The 12809-nt window shown below is 32.1% G+C and overlaps 1 pseudogene; it reads left to right on the top strand.

The window, feature by feature from the left end:
• The first annotated feature begins 2093 nt into the window (after positions 1–2093).
• Positions 2094–6965, top strand: LOC110742209 (annotated as a pseudogene).
• Positions 6966–12809: the final 5844 nt, after the last annotated feature.

The raw sequence follows: 12809 nt of genomic DNA, 5'->3' as shown, positions 1-12809 counted from the left end.
GCTTTTAATATGTAATGATATATTTTCACAATAATAAAGAGGGAGAAAGAAATTGACCTATAGTGGAGCAAAGTTTTTAATTCCATATAGCTTATTTAGTATTAAACTGAACTAGATTATTTTAAAAAGGTTTACTGTAATTGTCATTAATAAATTATTTTAAAACTGCATAAAGTAAAATAAAAATTATTTTAAAATAAGTAATTATAAGGGAATATACATTTATTACAAAACAAAGGCATAATGGAGAAAAAGAGGAAAATAACATAAGACGCATCAAAAACAAATAGCATAATGGCAAAATAAATCCTACTTTTACAGAAATTGCATGAAATGTAACTGACATAAATGCTCCAATAAAAAGGCAAATAGTGGCAGAATGAATAAAAGATGATCCTTATTTTTCATAGTGTCTACAATAGATGTGCCAAATTCTGTCAGAGTTTAAAATAAAGGATGGAAAAGATAAGTCATGAAAGCAATAACTAAACGAATGCTCAAGTGGCTATAATAATATCAGACAAAATAGTTTTTAAGACAAAATTTTTTATCATAGTAAAAATAGTTAACAGAAAAATATAACAACTATAAATATACATGCACCTAATAACAAATTCCCAAAATAAATAAGGCAAAACTGAACATAATTGAAGTAAGAAATAAATAATTAAGCAATAATAAAGATGTCAATATCACAACTTAATCATGGTAAGAACAAGATGCAGAAAATATATATGTGTGTCTGTATATATATATAAACAATACCATACCACCTAGATTTCAACAAGTTTTCAGGATAATAGGTCAACGTGCAAACATCAATTGTATTTACATACATTAGCAATAAAAAAAAAAATTATTTAGGCCGGGCGCGGTGGCTCAAGCCTGTAATCCCAGCACTTTGGGAGGCCGAGACAGGCAGATCACGAGGTCAGGAGATCGAGACCATCCTGGCTAACACGGTGAAACCCCGTCTCTACTAAAAATACAAAAAACTAGCTGGGCGAGGTGGCGGGCGCCTGTAGTCCCAGCTACTCCGGAGGCTGAGGCAGGAGAATGGCGTAAACCCGGGAGGCGGAGCCTACAGTGAGCTGAGATCCAGCCACTGCACTCCAGCCCGGGGGGACAGAGCAAGACTCCATCTCAAAAAAAAAAAAAAATTTATTTAAAATGCATCAAAAAGACTAAAAAACATTTAAATGAACTTTTCAAAGTAGTGCAAAACTTGTAAATTGAAAAACATTGTTGAAGGAACAAAAGGAAATTTAAATAAAATGAAAGAAAACATATTCATGGATTGGCAGATGATATTTTAACATAACAATAATTTCCAAATTGATCTACATATTTAAAGCAATTTCTATCAAAATTTCAGACGCCCATTTTCAGAAATTTGGCAAGCTGATTTAAAATCCATATGTAATTTAAAGAAACTCAGAATAGTCAAAAATAAATTTTAAAAAGAACACTACCTAATTCAAAACCTTACTACCAAACTACAGTCATTTGAACAACGTGACAGTGATATATGGATTAGCATATACATAAGTAAAACGGAATTGTGAATCCTGAAATAAACTCTAACTTTTATACAAAATTAGTTTTTTACAAAGTTTCAAAACTGTTCAATGAAATAAAAACTCTTTTCAATAAGACTATACGAAAAAAAGTATGTAGTTAGACTGCTTTCTCTCACCATATTTAAAAATTAACTCCAAATGGTTCAGAGACATAATGAATAAGATAAATATATAAAAGTATTAGAAGAAAATATAGCAGTAATACTTTGTACACTTGCATTAGGCAGTTGTTTCTAATATACAATAATAATTCACAAGCTATAAAATAAAATAAATAAATTGGATTTCATGAAAATTAAAATCTTTTGGTCTCTCTGCAGCTGTAGCTCCAAGTCTTGTCTTTATTTCTCTGTGTTCTCTGCTCCTAGAGGTCCAGTTTCTGTGACCCTCTAACCTGCAAGTGTTGGGAGATACACAGCTAAGATGCCAGGGCCCCCTGGAAGCCTAGGAATTGTTCTATTTGATGTTCTGGGCAGAAGCATCCATGTCATTTTAATAAAGTGCCCAATGTGACTCTAAGGAAAAATTGAAATTTAGGGATGTGGTCATAGAATTCTCTCTGGTGGAGTCACAATGCCTGGACACTGCACAGTGGAATTTATGTAGTAATGTGATGTTAGAGAATTACAGAAACCTGGTTTTCCTTGGTATTGCTGTCTCTAAGCCAGACCTGATTACCTGTCTGGAGCAAGAAAAAGGGTCTTGGACTACAGAGACAAGAGATGATAGCCAAATCCCCAGTTATGTGTTCTCATTTTTCCCAAGACTTTTGGCCAGAGCAGATCATAAAAGATTCTTTCCAAAAAGTGACATTGAGAGGATATGGAAAATGCAAACATGAGAATTTACAGTTAAGAAAACATGGTAAATGTGTGAATGATTGCAAGGTGCCAAAAAGAGGTTATAATGGACTTGATCAATGTTTACTCACTACCCAGTGTGAAGTATTTGAATGTGATAAATATGTGAAAATGTTTCATAAATCTTCAAATTTAAATGGACATAAAATAAGACATACTGGAAAAAAAACCTTTTAAATGTAAAGAATGTGACAAATTATTTTGCATGTTTTCAAACCTAACTCAACATAAACTAATTTATACTAGAGTAAATTTCTACAAATGTGAAGACTACGGAAAAGCTTTAAATGGGTCCTCAATCTTTAGTAAACATAAAAGAATTCATATTGGAGAGGAACCGTACAAATGTGAAGAATGTGGCAACACCATTAATCAGTTCTCAAACCTTACTACACATAAGGTAATTTATACTAGAGAGAAACCCTATAAATGTGAAAAATGTGGCAAAGCATTTGATCTTTCCTCATATTTTACTACACATCAAATAATTCACACTGGAGAGAAACCCTGCAAATTTGAACCCTGCAAAGTCTTCAACCAGTCCTCAATCCTTACTACACAAGATAATTCATACCAGAGAAAAATTCAACAAATATAAAGAATGTGGCAAAGATTTTAACGAACCCGCATACATTAGTGAACATGAGAAAATTCATACTAGAGAGAAACTCTCCAAAGGTGTAGAATGTGGCGAGGCTTTTAACCAGTCCTCACACCTTACCAGACATAAGATAATTCATACTACAGAGATACTCTACAAATGTGAAGAATATGGCACAGCCTTTAGGCAGTCCCCACACCCTATTACACATAAGATAATTCATACTGGAGAGAAAACCTGCAAATATGAAGAATGTGACAAAGCCTTTAACAAGTCCTCACACCTTACTAGACATAAGAGCATTCATACTAAAGAGAAACCCTATCAATGTTGAAAATACGGCAAAGCTTTTTATCGATCTTGAAAACTTACTGAACACAGGCAAATTCATACTGGAGAGAAACTGTACACATATGAAGAATGTGGCAAAGTCTTTAACCATTTCTCACACCTTTCTACACATAAGATAATTCATACTGCAGAGAAATCCTACCAATGTGAGAAATGTGGTAAAGTCTTTAATCAGTCCTCACACCTTACTAGATAAGAGAAATCATACTGGAGAGAAACCCTACCAATGTGAAGAATGTGTCAAAGATTTTAACCAATACTGAAGCCTTGCACCACATAAGAAAATTCATATTTGTGAGAAACTCTACAAACCTAAAAGATATAACAGTGATTTTGACAACACCTCAAACTTTTCTAAACATAAAAGAAATTGTACTGGTGAGCAAATCTTAGAAATGTGAAGAATGTAACAAAGTTTTTAAATGGTTGTTACACTTGATTATACATAAGATAATTCATACAAAAAAACTTGTACAAGTGTGAAGAATGTGGCAAAACTTAACCAATGCTCACACTTTATTGCACAGGAGATCATTTGTGCTTGAAAAAATCTTTACAAATATAAAGAATATGAAAAGTCATTAATATCTGCTCACATCTTACTCAACATCAGAGAGTTCAGACTTAACAAAAGTATTATAAATGCAAAAAAATTAAAAACTTTTGTACTTGAAAGTACAGCACTGAAAAAATAAAAAGACAATTCACAGAATGGAGGAAAATATTTCCAGGTTATTTATGTGGTAAAGGATTTGTATCCAGAATATATAAGAAATGCTTATAACTCTGTAATTAAAATAAAAACAGAAAATACCTCATTCAGTTGGGCAAAGGTTATCAGTAGACATTTCTCCAAAATACATAAACAAATGGCTACTAAGAACATAAGAATGCTCAACATCTTTAGTCGTTCGGGAAATTAATATTAAAACCACAAAGAGTATTCCTCTTTTGGATTACAGCCTGAGGAATTCCATGAACCCTATACCCAGCAAAACAAGCAAAACTGGTCAAAATATTATGAAGAACAATTTCAAATGTTTGGAAATGGACTAAAGTGCAAAAAGCAAAGTAGAAAACATCTATTCAAGAAAATATACTAAAAATCAGCAATAACGCCCAGAATCAAAAGAATTTGAGCCACAATTCATTCTTTCTCACCTTGTCCAACTCAACATTATGGAACTTCTATTCTCAGCAAGTATAGCAAAGAAAACAAAATTAGTGGTTACCATATCTCATCAGGAAGGAAAGTCTGCCAAAATTTCTCATTCCCTTCAATTTTAAGTAGAAGACACTAAATTTTTGGTGAGTATGGCAAAGTGGTAGGAGTCTCCCTTCCTCCGCCCAGCCCTTATCTAAATGATAGAGGCTCTACCAGAAGCATGGATGGCCAGTATAAGCATGGATGGCCAGTATAATAAAGCTTTGACTTCGCTTGCATGACCTTATTTATAAATGCAACTGAGATAACCAGAGGGTATACCACCAAACTTATTGCTTAGAGAGTTTGTCCTGAGGGAAAAGCAGTCTATAAGAAAAGAGAGTTCCTAATTTCTCTCAAACATAATTAACTTTATTTGAAGCACATAGTGAGGAAGTTGAATCTTAAACCCACTCTTGAAGAAAAAAATAGTTATTCTTAGTTAAGGGCAGAAGCAAAACTATAGGCCAGCAAGTTCACCAAAAAGACCCAGAGAAAGAGACAGTCAAGAGTCCTTCTGGTGTCAGAATAAATATCAAAAACCAGTCTCAAAAACATCTTCAACTGAATTTAATTGAATCAGACTTCTAAGCAGTTTATGCAATGAGGGAATTGTCAAAAACAATAGAGCAATCAACTGGTAATTGACAGGGTCTGACTGGCAGGATGCATTACCAAATGAAGAACACAACTTAACAGAGAGATTAGGAAAATAGATTCTAAGAAGTCCATTCTAATATCACTGGCATCCTAAGGTAACACAAAACACACTGAAGATTGTAGGATCTGAAAAATGACACTGTTTCCTTCTCAATATGGAGCAAAAAGATTTTCCTAAATTTACTAGAATACTTTAGCAAAGAAACAAAAAGCGAATAACAAAATAAGCCACAAAGAGGTATGGGAGAATTAGTATCCAAGGTTACTACAACATACTACATAAAAATTCCAGGTTTTAAGGGAAAAAAAAAAAAAAGACACAGAATTTTTCTCAGCCATTTTGCCAACTGGGGAACTTCATGTCCAGTGACACACTCCACTCCCCCAGGCCTCACTCAACCCTGGGCCTGCCACTGGAGGCACCCCACCCACTTGGCCTGGCTGCATTGTGGCTTGTACCTATGAAGGTATTTTATGACTTGTACCTATGAACTATGTTCATTAGCTCCTGATGTCTTGTCCTGTATCCAAAAAGAATGAGGATACAGTGACAATTCAAAAGGTGAAGGGAGCAGAGGAGCATTTAAATTGATTGACAGAGCAGCTCTCAGTTGAGAAGGAATGAAGAGCTGTCCCCTCACCCCTGCCATTGAGGCTTTTATGGGCTCAGAATACAGGTGTGCATGCTGACTGGTTTGTAAGTATGCAAAGAAAGGCTAAAGCAAAGTCATCACATAAGGTGGACTTGGCAGTGTAGAAAACCAATTAGGAAAGGGTAGATACGTGTAAAATAGGTGAAGAGGGGGATCAATCAAAGAAAAGCATGCAAAACAGGAATATGCACATGTACCCTAGAACTTAAAGTATAATAATAATAAAAAAAAGGAGTTTATAGCAATAAACGTCTACATCAAAAAAGGAAACAAACACAAACAAACAAAAAAAACAGGAAGACAGGTTTTCAATCTCGTCCATGAATTTGACTTGTAGCTTGGCTTTCAAGTTTTAAACTGTCTTTGACTTGTAGCTTGGCTTTCAAGTTTTAAACTGTCTTTGACTTGGAGGTTGGGTTTAACCAGGCACCCACCCCTATATGCCTAGACATTTGTCTGCCTCCTGTTGCTATCAAAAGTTCAAAACTCGCAAAGAAACAGAAATATGTGTCCCATGCAAAGGAAAAAAACATAGGCAATAGAAACTATCTGTAAGAAGAAAGAGATGTCAGATTTAACAAAAATTTCAATGTAACCATTATAAATATGATTAAAGAACCAAAGGAAACTGTGCTTAATTAAGAAAAGTAAGATACAAAGAGAAGGTCTCATCACATATATAAGTGAAAAGATGTAATATAAGTGATAAAATATAAGCGAAAAAGAATAACATGGAAATTCTGGAGTTGAAAATTACAATAACCAAACTAAAAATTTATTACAAGAGGTCAGCAGTAGATTTGAAAAAGCAAGAGAATGAGCAAAATTCAAGATATATTAATAGCTATTATGCAATCCATAAAACATAGAAATAATAAAATAAAGACAAGTTAACACAGCCTCAGATAAATGTGGGGCACATGTAAGCACATCACAACATAACAATTGAGTACTGAGCTTAATAACTGAGTGATGTAGTAATATGTACAACAAACCCAAGTGACACGTGTTCATCTATGTAACAAACCTTCACTTGTACCCCCAAACCTAAAATAAAATTTTAAAGAAAAAATGAAAAATCAGGAAACTAAATTATATCACCAGAGAAAAATCATCTTCACTAGAGAAAGACAGGAAAGAAAGAAAGAAGAAAGAGAAGGCTGCAAAATAACCAGAAAATAATAAGAAAATGGCAGAAGTAAGTCCTTACTTATCAATAAAAACATTGAGGGTACATGGATTAAATTCTCCATTCAAAAGAAATAGACTGAACGAATACATGAAAAAACAAGACTCATAGTTCTGTTGCCTACAAGAAACATAAATCACAATAAAGACATAGAGAAACTGAAAAGTAAAAAGATGGAAAAACTTACTTCATGCCAATGGAAACCAAAAATAGCAGGAGTTGCTATATTTATATCAGAAAAATAACTTTCAAGATAAAACTATAAAAGACTAAAAAGAAGGTCACTACATAATGGTGAATGAAAAAGAAACTCACTACATAATGATGAATGAATGACTTCAGCAAGAGGACATAGTAATATCAAACATGTATGCACCCAACACTGGAGTACCCAGATATATAAAGAAAATATTATTAGAGCTACAGAGAGATGAGTCCCAATACAATAATAGCTGGAGAATTCAACATTCTGCTTTCAGTGTTGGTCAGATCTTCCAAACAGAAAATCAAGAAAGAAATAATTTACATCATCAGATATAATTTGCACTATATACCAAATAGATCTAATATATATTTACAGAAGATTTCATCCAAGAGCTGCAGAATACACATTTTTTTCTTGGCACATGGATTATTCTCAAGGACAGATCATATATTAGGTCGCAAGTCTTAAAATATTCAAATAATTGAAATTATATCCAGAATCTTCTATGACTACAATGGAGTAAAACTAAAAATTAATAACAACAGGAGTTTTGAAAACTGTAGAAATATATTGAAATTAAACACTATGCTCCTGAATGACCAGGAGGTCTATGAAGAAATTAAGAAGGAAAATGAAACATTTCTGGAAACAAATGATAATGGAAACATGACATACCAAAACCTATGGAAAACAGGAAAAGAAGTACTAAAATGGAAGTTTATAACTATAAATACCTACGTCAAAAAAGAAAGACTTTAAATTAACAATCTAACAATGAATCTTAAAGAACTATAAAAGGAAGACCAAACCAACCTCAAAATTACTAGAATAAAACAAATAATGTAAGTAGGAGCAGAAATCAGTGAAATTAAAATGAAAACAACAAAACAAGATTGATAAAATGAGAAGTTGTTTTTTTGAAAATTTAAACAAAATTTACAAACCTTTAGTCAGACTAAGAAAACTAGAGATAAGATCCAAATAAATAAAATCACAAATGATAAAAAGGGATATTATGACTGATACTGCAGAAATTCAAAGGATCATTAGTGGCTACTATGAGCAACAATATGCCAATAAATTGAAAAATCTAGAAGAAATGGACAAATTCCTAGATACACACAACCTACAAAGATTAAACCAAAAATAAATTCAAAGCCTAAACAGACCAATAACAAGTAATGAGATTGAAGCTTTAATAACAGGTCACCCAGTAAAGAAAAGCCCAGGACCTGATGGCTTTACTGCTGAATTTTTCCAACCATCGATAGAAAAATTAATATCCATCCACCTCAAATTATTTCACAACATAGAAGAGGAGGGAACACTTCCAAACTCACCTTATTAAGACTGTATTAACATGATACCAAAATCAGATAAACACATCAAAGAAAGAAAACCACTGACCAATATATCTCATAAAAATTGATGCATAAATTCTCAACGCAATATTAGCAATCTGAATTCAACAATACATTAGAAAGATCATTCATACACACCTAGTGGGATTTATTCCTGGGATGCAAGGATGGTTCACAACAGGCAAATAAAATGATTTGATACATCATATCAACAAAATGAGAATATAAACCATAGGATTATTTCATTTGAAGCTGAAAAAAATCATTGAATAAAATTCAACTTTTCTTCATTATACAAACTCTCAAGTAACCGGCCTAGAAGAAAGTTTAGATAATAAAAGCCATATACACCAGACCCACAACTAGTATCATACTGAACGGAGAAAAATTGAAAAGTTTTTCTCTAAGATTTAAAACACATGAGAATGCCCACTTTCACCACTGTTATTCAACATAGTACTGGAAGTTCCACCTAGAGCAATTGGAGAAGAGAAAAAAAAAGGACATTAATTTAGAAAAGGAAACATCTAATTATTCTTTGTAGGTGATATAATCTTATATTTGGAAAAAACTAAAGACTCCACAGGAAAACTATAAGAACTGATAAAAAATTTTAATAAAGTAGAAAGACACAAAATCAACATACAAAAAAATCAGTAGCATTTCTATGTAACAATAGTGAACAATGTGAAAAAAATAAAAATTGTAATCCTATTTACAATTCCCAAATATAAATACTTATCAATTAGCTTAACCAAAGAAATAAAAGATCTCTATAATGAAAATTATAAAACACTGATAAAAAATTGAAGAGGACACCAGAATATGGAATAATATGCCATATTTACAAATTGGAAGAATCAATATTGTTAAAATGTCCATACTACCCAAAGAAATCCACAAATTCAATGCAAACCTATCCAAATATAAATGACATTCTTCACAAAAAAAAAAAAGAAAAAGAAAAGAAAAAAAAAAGTGCTAAAATATACATGGAAACACAAAAGACCAAAAATAATCAGGGCTATTCTAACCAAAAATAGCAAAACTGGAGGAATCACATTTCTTGACATCAAATTATGCTACAGAGATATAGTAACTAAAACAGCATGGTACAAGCATAAAACAGACACATAAATAAACAGAACAAAATAGATAACGCAAAAACAAATTCACACACTCACAGTGAACTCATTTTTGACAAAGGTAACAAGATAGAACTTACACAGGGAAAAAGATAGTCTCTTCAATAAATGGTGCTGGGAAAATCGGATATTTGTATGCAGAAGAATAAAACCAGACTCCTATCTATCATGATATACAAAAACAAAATCAAAATGAATTAAATACTTAAACCTAAGACCTCAAACTATGAAACTACTACAAGAAAATTGATGAAACCCCCTAGGACATTGGTCTGGATAAACATTTCTTGAGTAATACTCCACAAGTAAAGACAACCAAAACAAAAATGGGCAAATGGAATCACATCAAGTAAAGAAGCTTCTGCACAGCAGAGGATTCCAGCAACAATGTGAAGAGACAATCCACAGAATGGGAGAAAACATTTGCACACTACCCATCTGACCAAGGATTAAAAATCAGAATATAAAAGAAATTCAACAAATCTGTAGAAGAAAATTAAAATCTTATAAATTTTTTTAGCTTTACCTCTGGTAAAGGTAGTGATGAGCCAAGAAAGAGGTAGGGATGGTTAAAGAATAAACAAAAAACAAGAAAAAAGTAATACAAGATGGGGAAAAGATTTAAACAGACATTTCTCAAAAGATGGTATACAAATGGCAAACAGGCACATGGAAAGGTGCTCAACATCACTGATCATCAGAGAAATGCAAATCCAAAACTGCAACAAAATATCTTCTCTCTCCAGTAAAAATGACTTACATCCAAAAGACAGACAAAAACAAATGCTGGCAAAGCATATGGAGAAAAGGAAGCCTTGTACACCATTGATGGAAGTGTAAATTAATACAACCACTATGGAGAACAGTTTGGAGGTGCCTCAACAAACTACAAATAGAACTACCAGTGATCCAGCAATTCTATTGCTCGGAATATACCCCCCAAAAACTAAATCAGTATATCAAAGAGATATGTGTACTTCTATGTTTGTTGCAGCACTGCTTGCAAAAACTAAGATTTAGTAGCAACCTAAGTGTCTGTCAACAGATAAATAGATAGAGAAAGTTTAGTCATATACACAATAGAGTACTATTCATAAAAAGGAATGAGATTCAGTCATTTCCAACAATATGGGTGAAACCGGGGATCATTATGTTAAGTAAAATAAACCAGTCACAGAAAGACAAACATCACATGTTCTTACTTATTTTTGGGATCTAAAAATCAAAACAATTGAACTCATGGATATAGAGAGTTGAAGAATTGTTAGCCTCTGGTAAAGGTAGTGGTGAGTCAGGAAGGCAGTAGGGATAAAGAATAAAAAAAGCTAGAAAAATTTAATAAGACCTACTGTTTGATAGCACAATAAGGCAACTATAGTCAATAATGACTCAAATTGTACATTTTTAACTAACTTGAAAAGTGTAATTGGATCATTTGTAACACAAAAAAAGAAATGCTTGGCAGGATGAATACATTCCCTACGATGTCCTTATTTCACATTGAATGCCTTTATCAAAACATCTAATGTACCTCAGAAATATATACATCTACTATGTACCCACAAAAATGTGTTAAAATAAAAATAATAGTAATAAAAATAAATAATACAGTATTTACAAAAAGTATAAGAATAATAACACAAAAAAGAAACAAATCTTCATAGGAGGATTATTTTATAACATTAGAATTAAGCTAATATAAAACTGCTCAATATGAAAAAATTAAAATTAATATGGTAATTCTAGAGCAACCACTAAAAAATAACTTTTAAAATGTATAGTGAGAAGTAATTATTAAAAGAATGCACATGTTACACTAGAATATATTTACTTAAAGCAAAAGAAAACAGAAGAAAAGTTGAAAAAAAAAACACATGAGAGATTTAGGAAACAAAATGGGGTACAGCAAAACTAGCACTCAAAGGAAAATTTACATAGGCAAATATCTACCTCAAGAAAGGAAATCAAGCCAATAACCTAAATTTTCACCTTAAGACACTAGAACAAGAAGAGAAAACTAATCTCAAAATAACAAGAAGAAAGAAACCAATATAGATTAGAGCACAAGTTAATAAAATAGAGAATAAAAAAGCAAAAGTGAAAATCTGTGAATTCAAAAGTTAACTCATCAAAAAGATTAACAAAATTGGCAATCATTAGCTAGAGTTACCAAAAAGAAACTCCAAAACACAAAACAAAAGATAAGATTCAAATTATAAAAATTATAAATTACATAACTAGCATATCATTAACTTTACAAAAATATAATGAATTATAAGTGAATACTATTAGCTATATACTAGCATATTATATAACTTAAATAAAATTCTCAAATTCTAAAAAGGTGCAAGTATCAAAACTGACTCAAGAAGCAACTGACAATCATGAAGAGACTTGAAACAAGTAAGGAGATTAAATTAGTGATTAGAAAACCTTAACCACACAAAAAAGTCCAGAACCAGGTGGATTCGCTAAAAAGTTATTATCAAATATTTGAAGAATTAATATCAATCTTCACAAACTCTTCCATAATACAGAAAGGGAAGAACACCACTCACTTACCCAATGAGACCAATCTTACCTACATCCTAAATCTAGACAAAGACATGACAAGAATAGCTAATTTAGGACCAACATATTTTATGAATAAGGACACCAAAATCCTGAAATCCTCAAAAAATACTAGCAAACTTGCTATACAGGAGACCAGAGTTCAATTCCTGATGAAGAGGAAAAAAAAATTTAAAATTACAAAACTAAATACAGCAATTTATTTGAAAGATTATACACCATTGCCAAATGAGGTTGATCCTAGGAAGGTAAGATTGGCCTAACATACAAAAGTCAATTAATGTAATACACTACAACAGTAGAATAAAGAATACAACCACATGACCATCTCAATAGATGCAGAAAAATACCTGACCAAAACCAATACCTCTGCATAATTTATAGTTTTTAAAAAACCTTAAACTGTGAATAGAAATACAATTTCTCAAC

This window comes from Papio anubis, chromosome X (assembly GCF_008728515.1).
Source record: "Papio anubis isolate 15944 chromosome X, Panubis1.0, whole genome shotgun sequence".
Lineage (NCBI taxonomy): Eukaryota > Metazoa > Chordata > Mammalia > Primates > Cercopithecidae > Papio > Papio anubis.
This window is presented reverse-complemented; position numbering and strand designations above follow the sequence as displayed.